The sequence below is a fragment of the Anas platyrhynchos genome, chromosome 4, assembly GCF_047663525.1.
Source record: "Anas platyrhynchos isolate ZD024472 breed Pekin duck chromosome 4, IASCAAS_PekinDuck_T2T, whole genome shotgun sequence".
Lineage (NCBI taxonomy): Eukaryota > Metazoa > Chordata > Aves > Anseriformes > Anatidae > Anas > Anas platyrhynchos.
Window position 1 is genome coordinate 28,781,408 of NC_092590.1, and position 17,629 is coordinate 28,799,036.

At 33.5% G+C, this 17,629-nt stretch overlaps 1 long non-coding RNA gene across 7 annotated transcripts in view; it reads right to left on the bottom strand.

Moving 5' to 3' along the window:
* The window catches only part of LOC106019500 (uncharacterized), a 76,602-nt gene that overhangs the window by 46,825 nt on the left and 12,148 nt on the right, over positions 1–17,629 (bottom strand). For all 7 annotated transcript variants that reach the window (XR_011809025.1, XR_002405603.4, XR_011809024.1 and 4 more), the window contains exon 2: positions 13,502–13,636. This is a non-coding gene — a long non-coding RNA (uncharacterized lncRNA). The remainder of the gene's footprint in view (positions 1–13,501; positions 13,637–17,629) is intronic.

Sequence of the window (17,629 nt, forward strand, 5' to 3'; positions counted from 1 at the left end):
ATGATCATTTCAATTTTTATTCTAATTTCTGGCACAACTTCAAAATAACAATTTCTAAAACACTAAATGAATTACACATCCTGAACTTAGATAAATGATACTAAGGAAATACAATTATGTATACTAAATGTCCATTTGCTCATATTAAAAATCCATTAAATCATTCATCACTTCTGGAAATTTCCAGAGGAGAAAAACAACAACAACAACAAAAAGAACCTCCTGTCCTTACTGAAGCCAGTGGTATATTTCAGTGAGTGTAGAATTAGCAATTTCTGTGATGCGTTTTTCCTTCTCCTGTAGAGGAGTGACGCTGAAGGTCATGTTTGCAGCTTCTTTACATAGTTGTGTATGCAGTTTGATTCAGTAGGTAAATCCTATACAAAGCTAATAGAATGAGACAGCATTTTGCATTAATAAATGCAGTGTGAGTTTTTCCAATCCACCTATTACAAAATATTACTACTTCTGAAATTCAGATGATGTCAGTTCAGTTCAAAGTCAGTGAAAGTTTTGCTCTGGAATCAGAATCCGTTTTCTTTGCTTTATTATTCCAGATACCACAATCAGCACAATGCAGACATTTGAAATAACAGCAACAAATTTCATATCAGAATCTGATGACTTCATGAACACTACACACAGTTGTGATTTGTGTTTCTGCTCTAGCTTCTACAGATTCAGTTTTAACCTTGTGGACTTTAAATGTCTGAAGTTCCTTCAGTTGCCTTTGCTTATTCTGTATGTGACAAAAAAAAAAAAAAAAAAAAAAAAGGCTTGTAGAGCTCCATCTAAAACCTGAATTGAATAGACTTTCCAGTTCCTTATTTTTTTCAGAAATATAATTATTAATATTAAACAAATTTATAGGGAACTGCCAAGTAAGAACCATCATTTATATTTACTTGAATTTATTTTCTTGCTCACACCAAATACCGGATGAATAGAAGATAACCACCAGTTACTCTAAATGCCACATTTACAAAACCTCTTTTGCACACTGCCAGTGAAGCCTGTGGTTAAGTCAGCCTGTTGTACACCAGTGATCAGTTCCTTTTGTTATTCTGAAACATTCTTTCAATGCTGAAAGAAGATAATTTGAATTTATAAATGGTAAAATCTCTGTGGTTTGAATAGGCTTAGATCTGCTCTTCCCAGATGTCATCTTTCCTGGCTTAGAAATAGAGTTTTTGTGATTCTGAATCATAAATCACAGTCTTGTTCAAAGTAGACCTACTATTTTGGGGGAGTACAATAACACTTTGACTGACATGCTAATAGATGGTTATAGATGTTGGTTCCATTGTCCACTATTTAAGATAAGGCAACTCACACTAAGGTTTATTTTGTTCTCAGCAGATTATAAATAAATCTAGAATGAACGTAGATGCTGAAAGGAAGCTGCTTGTAATGCTTAGATTGCAGAATGCAGAATGCAGAAGTAAAAACATGGAACATATATTTTAGCAAACCTCTGCTAGAAGTAATTTTATCAGTATCCAAGGCAATTTGAACAGCAAGAATTCTGATAGCAAGTGCCTGACATTAATATAATCAAATCTTATTTAATTAACTTATTTTATAATACATTAAAAACAAACAAATGAACACTGTATGCTCAATCTTACTCTAATTTAGAGTTTGAATTCTTGTCCTGGTGTGTTATAAAACTTGGACAGAAGAGTGGGTAAATACATCCAAAAGCACAGGTGAAAGAAAATTTCTTTCCCTTTCCTGAGATACCTGTGGTGCCTGCTATAACCCAAACAATATGCAAATTATACAATTCTTTTCATGATTAGAGAGGAGGAGGATCGTTGAAACTTATTAAGATGGTTCATTCCTTTGCATGCTTGTGTACCAGAAATAAAACATTAGGTGTAGATTTAATATGGAAGGTAGAGGCAAACACTGCAGCAGCTCCTGATGAGTTCAGTCTTGCATGGAGCATCCCTCCACTTGTGCAATATGATGTCAATGCCTCAGAGCTTCCCCTCCTGACTGCCCAGGGCTCCCCTCCTAGGAACTGCTTTACAGTTCCTACCTTTCATATTTGTCACACACCCTTTGAAAATATCTGGTCTCCTTTCCTTCACCAGGATCTCCCCAGCTGCAACCAAGACAAGCAGTATTTTCCTCCACTTAGACAAAACTTATTTTTTTGAAAAAAATAAGAACACATAATCTTTAATAAACATGGAAGAAAACTGTGCCTTTATATTATGTGACTGTCAATTCACTCACAAACAATATGGAAGACATTCTAATCAGAGCTATATTTGTCTAAGGTTTATCTGAATATGGTAACTCCAGCCAATTTGTTATGAGATTTTCAGAAGAACCATCAATACTTCTTTAATTAATTAATACAATTTCTTTTAGATCAGATTGGAGATTTCTATTACCTGACAGAAGAGTCCTCAGGTTTATACACTGCAGGGACAACAGAGACAAGGAGGGTGAAATACATATTTATTCTTTTTCATATTATCTTTTAAATTCCCTGCTAGATTTACCAAAGTCTTTCAAGTGTCTCTAATACTGACACTAATTTCACTAAATATTCTTCCAGTGCAAACCTACACAATAAGCAACTTACTTACAATAATTTACTAATTTCTATTACTGCTGTGAAGTTCTCCTGAAGTTACAGCGGCAACAAAGACTTGGGCAGAAGTATCCAAATCTTATATTTTAACTCCTAATACATTACATGCATCTCCAACGCTATGAGCCTGCCATGGCATAAATTTTTGATTGCTTAAAAAGAATTTTGACTATTAGTCTTATTCCACTATAGATGATGGAGTGAGCAATTCAAATTCTCTGCTGAATTGTTCCAAGATATTTGGCCTTCAGCCAGAAATGACAGCAGCCCTTTGATTTGCACATCCCTTTACCTGTCTGCTATAAAAGATACAGTTTTAGAAGCCTTTAAAGTAATCATTCTTCTAAGCATCCAAGCAACCATAATAGGGCAGAGGATATCATCACTACACCAGTGAGCAGCTAAAGCTATTACACAGTGTCTTGTGTTTGCCTGTTGAAATATCACGTAGTTAATGTGACATATCTTTTTGTAATAAAGCCATGCTATACATCAGTTGGATATTGAATCAGCTGAGCAAGGTGGAAAATGTGCATCTTTGAGTCCAAATGGAGAAAGTATAAATTTCATCACACCTTCTTAACATTGCTGATATAGGCATCGTAGAAGGACTAGGTATAGTATTAAAAATCTATACATTTGGATGGGATTTAGATCACATGATTCAAGAAGAGTAATTAATATTCTGATTATATTCTTTTATATAATAAATATAAAATATATTATATTTCCCCCCCATTTGTATTCATGGAGAATCAAACAAACAAAAAAAGGTGCCAACTGCCAGACAATTCCTGAGACTAGGAATCATGACAGAGGGTGAGGGATAACTAGATCACCTATAAGTCAGAAAGAGGAAAATATCAAATATTTACAGAAGTATGATGGCTGAAAATTGGGTGTTTATATCTTACTAAAGTTACTTACTGCAACACTTGTCTTCAACCACCACTCACACTGAATTGAAGTGCAACATGGGTGTAGTTTATTCACTGTTTGAGCTCTGTGTTGCTTAAAATTAGCCTTTGCAGAGTCCCCAGAGCTTGTTACAGTGCAGAAGTTACCACAATGCCCCCCAAAATATAATTTTTCTACAGTTCAAACGTTTAGTACATGTTCTGACTGTTTGTGTCAAACATGAAGGCTGAGACATGCTCATGTAAACATTCTTGCATGAATAACCTTCAGTGAAATGATCAAGAGTAAAATGGTTGGCAAATAGGAAGATGCACTGATATGGCAGAAATATTTTTCTTGGAGCCCACTATGTTGAGCTCCAGTTTTAGAAATTACTGATTGACATTAATTTATTTGGATATGAATGAATAATCTGTAACTGAACTATTTTTTATTTCTCTTAAGATATAATGACAGCAACAACTGGACATCAACAACTATTGATGAATTGATAAAATATATTGGGTACTGTTCTTATAGATATACTACTAAATCAAAAATCTTATAATATTATGAAAAGATTGCTACACTGGAGATTATTTTTTTTTTTGCCATTAAATTGCATTAATATGATATCAAACAGTAATAATAAATAATCTCTTTATATGTTCCATTCCTATTTAAGTTCCATCTCAAAGGATGAAGGAAAACATAATTTTAACTCCTAGTCTGAATATTTTATTACATTTTTAAATTCAAACCACAAGATTTCTTTCAAAAATAAGCATTTCTAATTAAGCTGTGGAAGTGCTTTCTGCAGAAGCTAAGTTCATATGCTGTAATGTTATAGATATTTATTTTATGGTTCTTGGGTTCCTCTGGGCTATCAATTTATATAAATGAGTTGCATTTTTTTCCAAGTGATCACTGCTAACTGCTGCTCCTCTGTGACATAATGATGTGTTTGCAGTGATGTAATTTCAAAATTTAACATCTTTTCAAAAACTGTAGCTACATGAAAATATGCAGCTGAATGCAAAATGAAAAGAGCAATCTATTTTCTCATCTTCATTTTTAAATCTCTTGTTCATTAAAAACAAAACAGATACACAATAAGGTAAAAATAAAATAAGGTAAGTATAATACAATATTGAGCAGCATTTTTATTTCAAATACAAGTGTGTTTTGTTTTGTTTTGTTTTTTTAAAGCAGAAAAATAACCACTTACTTTACTTGTTGTTAGATCCTCAAAGACTTTTCCAGCCACAACCTAAGAAACTTGTAGTGTATTCTATTGTAGCCAACAGCTGAAAAGAAAAACAGATGCTTTTCATTGTAATTATTATACTAGCATAATTCAAGAGTTATTTGCTATTTAAGGTCTGCCACTGTTACACCTGAAAGCCTGCAAGAACAATATGGATTTTTTTTTACTGGAAGTGAAATTTGGGCAAAATTCAGAAGCTTCCCATTCCCAAAGTATTCAGAATAGATACTCCGTTACCCTGTTGTGTGTGATTTACTGATTTGAAACTTTTTTTTTTTTTTTTAATGAGCTAAAATTGCTTGAATTACTTTTCAAGAATTATATTTTGTGATTGGGAAGTTTATTTTGATATACAAAAATCAATGAAAACTGACGATATTTTCAGTAAGAAATAAACAAAATGTATAAACTTGCCAATAATATTTTGCAATGGAAAAAAATAAATCACGTGCACATTTTTGACCAGCTATTGTCAGTTTTTTTTAACAGAACTTTTCAAAATGCTCTACCTTGTTAGTGGAAAAACAGAAAAATCACTTCTATTTGTTACACAGTTTATGTTTAAAATATTATGTATCAAAACTAACCACTGATGATATTTATCATGCTTTTCTAACCTCAGTGTTTTTTTTGTTTGTTTGTTTGTTTTAAGAACCTTTATGATATTGAAAGGCTTCTTACAGATACCTAGTACAGGACAGGTAGTTCTACTGATCTGACAGAAGAAAAAAGTCATCTGCCATGAAATGAAGGGACTAGATAGTCCTGCTCTAACATTTGCAAAATTCATTGTGCATTGTTTCAGCATTTATTATCAATAAGAGGATCATATCTTGGTTACGTATACATTTGGATCCAGATATAATAAATAAATAAATGTGGCTGATCTTCTGCCTGATCACAGAGCCAGGGAGATGAACACTGATGTTCATCTAAACATCGGCTGCTAGTAGTATTGATGAAATCACCAGACTATGCATCTCACAGACAAATGCCCCATACTGTTTGTACATTTTCTTGTCTGTTCACCTCTACACTACAAAATACTATTGTGAGCTTCCAGTGGCCAGCAGTATTTCCTACTTGAAATAAAAAAGAGATTGTTTAATCCAATTAAGATAATCTATTAGTACTGAACTTCATGTACTTGGTTACCATAAAATTCAGAAAACACTGCCTTTTGATGTATGGAATAGACAACATTCGCACCTCATCTATAAGAAGCTGTGTTTTGTCAGAATGATAAAAGACTATGTATACATTATTATTTCCAGGCTATGCAGCAGTTGGTAGGGTTTTTATTCTTCTTTTATCTTTTTTATGAACCTGACAGCAGCATCAGACAGAAAATGCAGACAAATACCACTTGCTGCCCAATGTGAAGCTTGCTAACAGTCAAAAGGCCATGTATTAAATCAGACAGTGCTTTGGTAACACCTTCTTTACATGAGATTTCTGAGCCCAAGGATAGACTTGCTCCGAGTGTTTCCTAGAAAATTGTGACTGAAATGCTCTACTCTTTTTACCTCATGCTCCATATGAGGCTAATGCTACAGTCTTTCGAAATGTTACCCATTTGCTCTTGAAGCAGTGAAAAGGATGGTCACTTCTTTCTATCGGTCCCGGAAAAATCAAGGTGTGGTGATGGTTACGACTTTAAAATAAACATGACAAACAAACATACATTACTGCTTTCCTGAAATAAGACAATATTTTTTAGATATATGACAAACTAAAATATTATTCAACACATACAATAATAATGTAAGATATAAAGATAAATTATCTTTCCTCCAGTATACAATATATTTCAAAGCACGATAAATTTAAATGAATTGCACTATACCTGTACACATTCTTTTTTCCAGTACGTGATGAAATGCTGTATTTTTCAACTTTGTTCAGTTTTGTCTACATTGCTACCAATAAATTGATTAAGTAAACAACTATGCTGGAAATAAAATAGTGCTACTGTATTCACTGTTCTTTTGTGCTGGAAAACAAATTTATTTCAATTTCCCCACCCCCAGATCAACACGCAATGAAATATCCAGCTTGTCACCAGAAAATAACCGAAGTATATTTTAGATAGCTTTCACTGAAATTTCAGATCCAGAGATACAATGTTGTTAACTTTTGTGATGGTTTTGGATGACTAAATTAATTCTATTGATTAAATATGGACAACATTATTCAAACATGACCTCTCTTCCTGGAACTTTAAACAAAACTCAACTTGTTTCAACATTAAACTAAAAATAACAGCATGTTGTATTTACCATGTAAGGCCATCCTTATTTAATGTTTATACAACAGCTACTATAATAATGAGTCTCTAATCCTGACTGCAGCCTCTAAATACTACTAAATAGGAAAATATACATATATAATGACTAGATTAATTTTCTTTTTAGTAATCCATGGACCTAGCAATGCAGCCATAACAGCTGGCATTCTTACTTCACTGATCAGCAAAAATTGAATAAGCAGACTGTTATAATGAGATCTCATGATATTAAGACACCATAAAAGTTATGAAACTTACTGTTACAGGTAAGCTCTAGAATAAAACATTTCAAAAACAAATTATGAACTAAACAATGCTCCATAAAATCACAAAATTAAGTGCTTCCTGTGATACATCAATCAAACAATATATTTTTTTACGTTGAGGCTAGGGATCATTCTGCCATAAATGGCGCCTTAGGGAAGTCGCAAGGCTCCACAGATTTTGTCATCTGTTTTTCCTTTCCTACACACTGAGGCTTGCCTCCATTTGAAAAACTTGCTTCCACAACAACAAGGCAAGTTTTCTTCACTTTTATTGGTAGGATATGAGTAGCAAGCATGACTTGATCACACTGCTGCAGCAACTGAGGAACTTTGTGGCCTCGGTATATCACCATACAGCCTTTAGTATGATTAACAGGGCTCTCCAGTAGTTTGCTATTTCATCCTAAAGCACAAACATTCCTTTGTACACTACAGTAAAAGATCATTTCTCCCAGTCATTTCTGTATTTTATGCTCCTGCTGTTCCTTTTCTGTATAATATATAAAGTATAAGTGCTACTTTTCCTGAGTTGCTAAACATACAGATCAAATCACTGTGAGTTTTAATATCAGACATATGTCTCTGTGTATTTCTATATGGTTTCTCATTGATGTTCTTCCAAAACCCCTTTGTTTTGGAATAAATGCTTGTCATTTCTCACATTTTTAGCAGGAACATTTTTGTATCCATAATTCTGTTTTCTCTGTTAAAAGGCCTGTTAAGAGTAAGCTGCCTTCAGACAATGAACAGATGGTTTCATGTCAGCCTACATTTTTTTGTCTTCTTCCTAAATGGTCAAGAAATGCGAAGACAATGCCCAAAGGCCTTATAGTTAATACAACCTAAATATTTCAACTGAAGTAAACAATATAGCTTTGGATACTAATCTAACACCACTTTGCCCATAGTCAACCATCTCTACTGTTCCCAAAAGAGATCCTATCAAGAACTGTGCTGCCTCTTTGGTTTTACCTGGAAATACTTATGAGTTCCAGAATTATTACATTTACATATAAACACAGAACCAGAAAATTAAAAGTGCTGAAAGGGGAAAAGAAGGATCTCAATTAACAATAATTTCTTTCAATGGCCTCAGCAACCCTTAATGGTATAATGCCCTCAGGATCTACATTAAAGCCTCCTCATCCTTCATTTAGTTGTGATTTCTAGTGATGGATTAGACTGATGGAAAGGCCATGTTTTAACCAAGGTAACTGGTATGGCAACATTCTCTGGCAAAAAACAGTCACAGAATGGAGACAGGAAATTTTAGAGGAAAAAAAAAAATGCAGGCTGATATTTTCTAGAATTTTCATAGTGTAATTTCCAGAAATCTCCTCTCTAGCAAAAAGAATGCATTTGTGACTTAATCTAAAGCTTTAGTCACATGACAAAAGCTTTAAAATTTGTGAGAAATTATATTTTTTTCTCCATTTTTAATTGCTCTCTCTTTGGGTTAATAGAATACTTCAGTAGGTTGCTGGATGTACTGATACATCCTGGTGACACAAGAATGATTACTGGGTTCTGAAGATTAAAGATCCACCTAACAGTGCTCAGTGACAAGAAAGTTAGTATATTACTATACCTTATGCAAGATAGGCTATGGACAGTTGAGTTTACTATACTTTATAAAGCCCCAAACCTCCCTCCATTAGAAATTTGCTCTTTTTAATAATGGAAATGTTTTATCATTCTTATTTACCCAGCTATTCCATTATATTTTATTTTACAATTACATTATAAAATTATATTGTGTATATTCTATCTACAAACAATACATTCCTGAGCATATGTCTATCACATGATTCTTGCTGAACCAGGACCATAAGGAATGAAATAAAGATTTTCTTTAAATTAAACCACTGAATCTCTGGAGTTAAGCACCAACATTCTCAAAGGAGATATAGATACAGGAGCCATGAAAGCTGCAGAGCACCTGATGCTTCTTTTGAAGAGCAACCTGTAATTTGGGAGATAATACTCGGTCTTACCTTTTGTTCACACTAAACAGTATAGGTGGATATTATGTATGTATATACCATGTATAAGCGTTGCTGTACATATCCTGGGCACAGCATTACAACAAAGAAAACGTAGAACAAAATTTTTCTGCTACTAGTCACATACTGCTGTGACTAGAAAGGATTTTGGGTATTGCAAGTGTATGTTCTTTCTAATTAGAAAGGAATGCTGGCAAACACAGGAATTCTGTAATTTTGTGTTAATTTAAATGATGTAAGAGCATGCCAACAACTTTACAATCAAGAGCTAGTCAAAGTATTAGAGTATTACTTTATTATTTTGTCAATAATTTAATTGTTCTATATGGAGGTTTCTTTTCTCTTTTCTTCTTATTTTCTCAAATGTTTTATAAATTAGATCTAGCAGTAGCATTATTCTCTGACTTGGCCTGAAGTCGTCAAGCATGCTAGTTTTAAATACTGAGCTTTGAACAAATTTCAACATTATTCCTAAAGCAAAAATGAAGTATCTGACTTTTGCTCTGAAATATTTTTAAAGGTCTTTCTTTTCCCTTTAAACTAAACTAAAAATTGAAGTTATTGAGAACTTCAATTACATATGTTATTATGTGAACTTACAGAGGGGCCAGCTTAGTAAATTTGGGAATGTTCTTGGAAAAAAAAAAATCTTTTGCACGTAAGCTCTATATAAGAAATAAACTAGAGAAACATCGGTAAGAGCACCATTATGAATGAGAAATAATCATATAAAAATGCATTTCATGTTGTAAAGTTTAACTCAGACATAGTCCTAAATGATCCTAAGTTTAAAAGATGTTTAGATTTAGAGCTCAGTGATATGGTTTAGTGGAGGACTTGTTAGGTCAGAGGTTGGACTCAGTGGTCTTAGAGGTCTCTTCCAACCTAGATGATTCTGTGATTCTGTAAATTCTCCCGAATTACTCAGCTAGTCTCACTAAACTAAAGCCAAGCTATATATAAAAAATTAAGAGATAATACATACAAGCAAAGCTCTCCAGGATTAAAAATAACATGTTTAGCCCCTTTAATCTGCAGCATTAGCACCAACAGATTAATAACTATTATTTTTAGTTGGCTTCTCTGGCCCTTATCTGAAATCCAATATGTATTTTCCATAGCTGGAATAGAATACACCGATGAAAGTCACTGGAAAGTCCCTGTTAGGTTCTTATGGTATTTTGAAGGACAGATTTTATCATAGAAATTCTGTTCAGATGACTGAATGGCATCTATTCCCTGGTCTCACCCGAGGCAGAAGCTGACTACTAATGCTCTGTGAGCCTTGCTTCATGATCATTAATTTTACACAGCACTCCTCTGAGTTCTATTCCAATTGAAAACTTTTAGATGGGAAGTTTGTGCTCAGTGAAGTGAGGATCATGGGTGATTTTAGATTATTTATATCATGCCCATTGAGAAACTTATTAATAGCATTAGTTTCATTCAGTCATTTGATTTTTTTTTCCAAAAGCAGATTGTTTCATTTTGAAGAGGTTTAGTAAAAATTAGACTGACATATTTAAACAAGGAGTACTGAATGTCACAGCATCTCTGATTAAACATTTAGGGTGGCATGTCAAATTCTTGGCAAAGTCATGAATTGCTCCAATTTTCCAGAAGGGATCAGCATATACATGCCACCATTTATCACAAAGCTCCTGAGCTGCATTTTTAATGCAAAAGAAACCTTTTACTGTGGTCATTTTGGACTGTGTATATTTATAGAGTATTTACATAAAAACTAAATTTTAAGCTGAAATGTAAATTAATAAATTGATAAAACTGTAAGGCTTAGAGTGCTACTTAGCATTAAATTTCATGTGCTAATCCTATAAAATCAAGCCCTCAGAAACATAAAGACACCTTACCATTTATTGGCCCAGGAACTAATGACCAAAATATCTTTCATAAATTTTTGTTTATGATTATACCAGGCAAGCAAAATATTGGCAGCCAGAGTAGAAATTGTATATTTTTTTCCCATTCAAACCTTAGTGATAACCTTCCAAAATTTTTCTTTCTTGGAATCATGTTTTTTCGCACACAAACACACAAATAGGTAAATAAATAAATATAACAACCAGAAAGTTAATGCAAAAAAAATATTATTCAAAAAAAAACTTTTTTTTTTTTTTAATAGCACAATTAATGATTTGATAATAAAATAACTAGTTGACAGAGAAATATTCTACACTAAATCAAAATACCACTGGTGAACACCATTTCTAGTTCAAACAACTTATTTAGGCTCTTGCTGCTAAGGTGTAACTTTTTCACTTTTGCTATTACCATTGGCAGTAAAACTAAGTCTTTTTATACAGGCCAAAGATTTGGTAAGGATTTTCAATTTACTGACTTACATGCACCTCTGAACAACAGAAATGATCAACCTTACTTTGAGGCAGAGAGAATAAGAGTATAAGAGAATAAGGGCTGTAAAAATGTATGTTTGATGATATAGCAGAGAATGAAATAATCTCTATTAACTCCTTTTGACAACAAATGGCCAGGTTTTCTCACTAACACCAATTCCTCATTACATTTTCTCTGAATAATTTCAAATTTAAATTTTACTATTGTACATGAAAATTAATATGCAACATAATCTTTCAACAGTATTAAAATGTTTGGTGTTATCTGAACCTGCAGGTGGTATTTTTGTCTTGACCACAGCCATGTAACAAAACAGATAAAACTAAATTTGTTGAGTTCAAAGTTACATTCAGATCTTATTCTGCATGTATGCTACTTTTCATATTGGTCATACTGTGGCTTCAAAACACAGTTACTATTATAGTCAAGGTGATCAAGTGATCATAATTCCTTAACTTAGAGAATTTACAACAGCAGTGTTTCAGAAAACAGCAGTGGAGTATACAGGCATATCCACTGGCATGCATATCTATGGTTCTAATGCATTCTGTCTCTAAATCGTGTATCTTCCAACTATTTGCTCATAGTTCAAGTGCGTAGTATTACAGTATTAGCCTCACTTATTTATTTTAGGGACATGGTTTAGTGAGTAACATTGGTAGTAGGGTGATGGTTGGACCAGATGATCTTGGATGTGTTTTCCAACCCTAATGATTCTGTGATTCTATGTATATATATAAAGAAGGTATGTAAAAGATCTCCCATAAATATAAATAAAAGCTATGGAAATATAGCATGGTAAATATATAAAGCATACCTTTATATTATATTATATTAAGCACACATATATGTATAAATATATACATTTATATATTAATAAATGCATATAAATAAGTGAACAACACATCTGTGATTGCTATACAGAATGAAGCATCAGAACTGCACTTCATATTATCACAAGTTCAGTGTAAGATATCTAGATGGCAGAGTGCATCCATTGCACGGATTAGCTGATCTGTAGCAGAAAAGCCCAGAGAAACACTTCAGGGTCCAACTTTCCAGCTTTGTTCCTAGAAATTCCCAGAAAAGATTGCGTCTCCTCATTTGCTTGAACATAGACATTTGCTGTTAGAGCACAGATATTTCTGCTAAGGTAACAGTTTTAGGCATATTTATCATGAATAAACAACATGAAGTTTCAAGTATCTCATTTCAGTTTGGGGAATATGCTTATGTGAGCTAATGAGAAGAGACTTGTAAAAACGTAAAGATGAAACTGAAATAATATTTGAAACTCACTTAAAACAATGATTTTTCTCCTGTGCACTTTGTTGGGTTCCAGAGCTGATGCTTCAGTCATTATTTAACTCAGGAATTGACCTCAGAAAAGCCTCCCGTTTATTTCCCTTGTATTTCCCTCTGCCTTATGTCACCTTCATTCATTTTCTCCTATAGTATGTGCTGTATCACCTATAAATGCATAGTGCCAAGCCAAGACTCCAATAAGATACATTTCTCCCACTGCTAACCATCTCAAAGGAAGGATTTTTATTATCATAAAAGATTCAAAATAATAATAAAAATTCACGAATGAGATCATCTCTTTCCAAGAGGCTGTTCATGCAGGTTGTTTTGCATTCAAGTGCAAATACTAAACCCTTAAGTGATATACTCTGTGTGATTTGTATAAAGTCAAAGCGTCTGCAGCACTCCAAAGCATAACTACCAGTAGCTGTATACTGTGATCTGGAAGTAGGAATTATCCACAGACATGCACTACACAATTCACAGTGTTACCTGGTAACTCTTACAGCAGAGCTGACAGTGTGGTCATCTCCACTTCCCATTTGCCAGTCTTCCAGAAGTATTCCTGATGGAAGTGAACAGCGTAGCCCTGCTTGCTTTGTTTCTCTCTTAGAAGCAATTTGACCTCTAAGGGGGGAAAAGGTATAAATATAAATAAAGCATACAAACATACACAAACACACAGAACAGCATAGGTCTGTGCCTCATATAAGTCAGATCTTCATGAAGTATGAAAGAACTAGCCTAGCTGGGACTGAGCAATCTCACTGAGAGTGATGGAATAAAATTCCTAAAAAATGCAGAGTAACAGACTAATTGTGAAACAAACCCGCACAAATGTTTTAACTGAAAGTTTTGGTGTTTATTCAACAACCAACTTGGACAGCTGAATTTTCAAGATTAAAGCTAACTTCAGTACTTACAGTACCATGAGAAAGGAAAATCCCAAATTTTGATGCACATTAAAATCACTTCTGCAAATTTGATGTTTAATACAATAACCTTATTTCAAGCAAAATGGAAAAACACCTTTTTCCTTCCAAATGTTTTATCACCACTCCTCAAGAAATCTCCATGGTTAAAATTAAAAAAGTTGTATCAGCTAGTTCATCCCAACTGTAGTTTTGCTCCCCTCAATTTCATGTTATAATATGTACAGGCTAGTACACAGGAATGAAACTCCTTAGTGTAATCTAGAAGACAATGAAATAATGGATAATACAGTTGTTTCACCATATAAACATTTACAGTAATTTATCCATCAAAAGTAGGAAGCAATTATAACATTGTGCAGCACTGCAAGAATATTTTATCGTTTTTTTTCTTTTAAAAGATCACAATAGGAAAACACACACACACAAAATCTATGCTATGGAATAATTCATTTTTCAGTGGTAATAATTCGGTTATCCCTGTCATGAATACTGATGCTGTGTGGAGCACATCATATCTAAGACGAGGTGTTCCAAGGGTGAAGATGGGAGAGATTTCATTTATTAGATCTCCCCTGTTTCCTTTAGTATCTCTTTTGCTAGGAAGAATCATTTAGGTTTTCTTTCAGATCAGGGCCTTTTACTCTTAGTCTTCATTACTGATGAAAATCTAGGGACCGACAGTGTATTCACTTAACATACCGTAAAGTAACTCATGCCTGAAAGAGTAAAGTAAAAGAAAAAAAAAATAAAAGCCTCACTACTCAAAGGCCTCACTACTAAAAAGGGACATTAGTTATTTCTCTCTGACATTTTTTTGGCAGCTGATGTTCTATGTTTTGTAAATCATTACATCTAAAACAGCTGAAGCTGTAAAACTAATGTAGCAGGTCAGGAAAAACAACCAAAACAGGGTCAAAGAATCTGAACCCATGTTACCAGTTCAGCCAGTCTTTTGTCACATCACTTACTCTTCATTTTAGCATGTTAACTTACAAATATCACCACTAATAAGAAATAATATTCTGTACATGCTTTCAGAAACTTTTGCTGCAGAAATATAAGAACTGGGAGTTCGGGGGGGGGGGGGGGGGAAATAAAAAAAAAAAAAAAAAAGGAAAAGAAAGGGAAAAGGACTAAAAGGACTAAGGTGTTTTCTTGAAGCAGGTATTTTTAGAAAGACTTTGTAGTAAGATGACACAATAGAATGACTCTGCATGTTACAGGAAACAGTAGTAGCAATGAAAAACAAATCAGTAATGTTATATATTAATTACATGAAGCAAGAGAATATAAAGAAAAAGAGGTAGTTACTAGTTTAGATATGTAAGACAATACTCTTTATTAGACAATGTGGCAAAAGGCTTGAATTTGATTCGTCAAGAGATATGCAAGTGGAGAAAAACACTGCTTCAAATAAAGAATGGGAGATGACTACGTTTTGAGTATTCAAATTTTAGATACAAAGAAAGAAGGGGAAAAAATGCCCACAAGGATGTGAATAGAGAGGATGAAAGGGTGGACTTCTATTTTTAAAATGGAAAAAAGAAAAAAAGATTACTGAGCTGAAAAAAAAAAAAAGACGAATAGAGAGGAGTCAAGAATGACATTGAGTGAATTAGCCAGGGAGCACGGGCAACAATGAAATTCATGCATAAAAATGCTAGTCATTCATCTATTCCTACTGTACACCTTGGGTCATCTTTCAACCACAACATCAGAACTGCAGCTTCTGCAGTTTTCTGCATCTTTCTACTTTCAAATGCGGCAATGTTGCTGCAAGTTCTTGAATTTATACCAACACGTATTGAAAAAGGTGCTGCTCTCACTGTGTTTACAACAGTTTAGAGAATATAATAGTGAATATAGACTTATGTATGCAATAATTTTTTTTATGGAAAAATCATCTCACTAGCACAAAAATAATACTTAGTAAAGATATATCTATTTCTCCAAACTTACAGAACACCTGTCTACAAACTTCAGAACCAAATATAAATACTTCTTGAGCAGTTTTACCTTGTATCTGTGTAATTCATTGAATTTGTTTGGAATGCATATTCCCATCTGAAACTTAATGCAGAATGAAAGGAAAACTTTATTTATTGACTTTATCCTAAAAGTCAATCATCCAAATCAAAAAGAATTTTAGAGAGAGCAATTAAAACAAACATATGGAAAAAAAATATTTGTCTTTAGCTGACAACTGTATACTCTAAAGAATACTTGGTCAAATTTAGAGTGACCACCAGAAATGGTGTTTAGAGTAAACACCAGAAATGAGATTTGATTAAATTAATCAGGGAAAAAAAATATATTCCTTTGTACATGAAACTATAAAACCACTTAACTGTAAAACCATTGTTGTATCTCAAAGTTTTGGAAGTGCTTTTGACTAAATGATTTTTTCTTTTTCTGTGTAGTTTTCCCGTTTTGTTTGAAAAAGAAAATTCATATGCTTCTTTTTGGTGTTAGCCATGCAGAAATGCATCACAAAAATGTTTTTCCCTAAAGCAAGATAAAAGTATTAACACTGTGTTTTCCAAACAGCTTTCATTTGCATTTCCATTGAAACATCAAATTATCTCAAGAGGTACATGACTACTCACGACTGCATGAAGTTCACTACAAAATTCAGCAGAAAACTATGTATGAATCTGTACATTCAAATAAGACTGAAGTGATATATATATGCATCTACAGTGCAACCTACAGAGTAATCTGTTTCAATGCATTTCTCCTTTTGAAATGATACATCTAGATTAGTTCTTCACAAGATGTCTGAAATAACATTCTCATTCATAAATGTGGGAGCTGAACTTGAATCCTTGGGAAATGCAGCCCATATACACCAGGGAATGGGGAATGACTAAAGCCTAGCTATCCTGATTTGTCTTCTTTATCATTTACTCATATTCTGCCAGATATTCAAAAAAGAGAAAAAAAAAAAAAAAAAAAGGAAAGAGAAAAGAGAGAGAGAGAGAATGAGCACTTGCTTAAGAGACCAGAATCTTCTGTGTATCAATTAATGCTTTCATTTATTTTTTTTTAATGAGGGAATTTATTATTTTAAATAAAGACAAATAAGTAAATTCTATGTATTTAAATATACATTCTAAATATTTAAATAAAGATGAAGAAGTGAAATTCTACTGATATTTACTTTGTTTCTGTACCCATATTTCAGCTTCTTGGTGTTTGGTATCATTTCATATTTTCTAGTTTTTGGCAGACCAGGGAAAGTCTTGAACACCTTTAATTGTACTTTTCAGTTTTCAAATAACCATAACAATGAATCATTGGGATTACAAATTAGAGAGCGATTGATTAAGAATGAATAGGTGCTATATTTGCGATGTACTGCGCCTGTGCTGCACTTAGGCCTCCAGATAACAGGAGACCCTTGGACCCCAAGAACCAGATTAAAACAACCTCATGGTTCAGACTTTAACCAAGGGGTCAGAGATAAGGAGGACTATTTACAAAGGGACAAGATAAGGAATGTTAAACATACAAGGCCTCGAGATAACAGGAGCCCCTCAGACCCCCAAAACCAGATTAAAACAACCTTATGGCCCAGATTGTGACCAAGGCCTCAGAGAGCATGCGCAAAGAGATGAGGTGAAAAGTTCAACCCTGATGAAGACATCTTACTTCATCCCCACAACCCTCAGTGCCCACCACCACA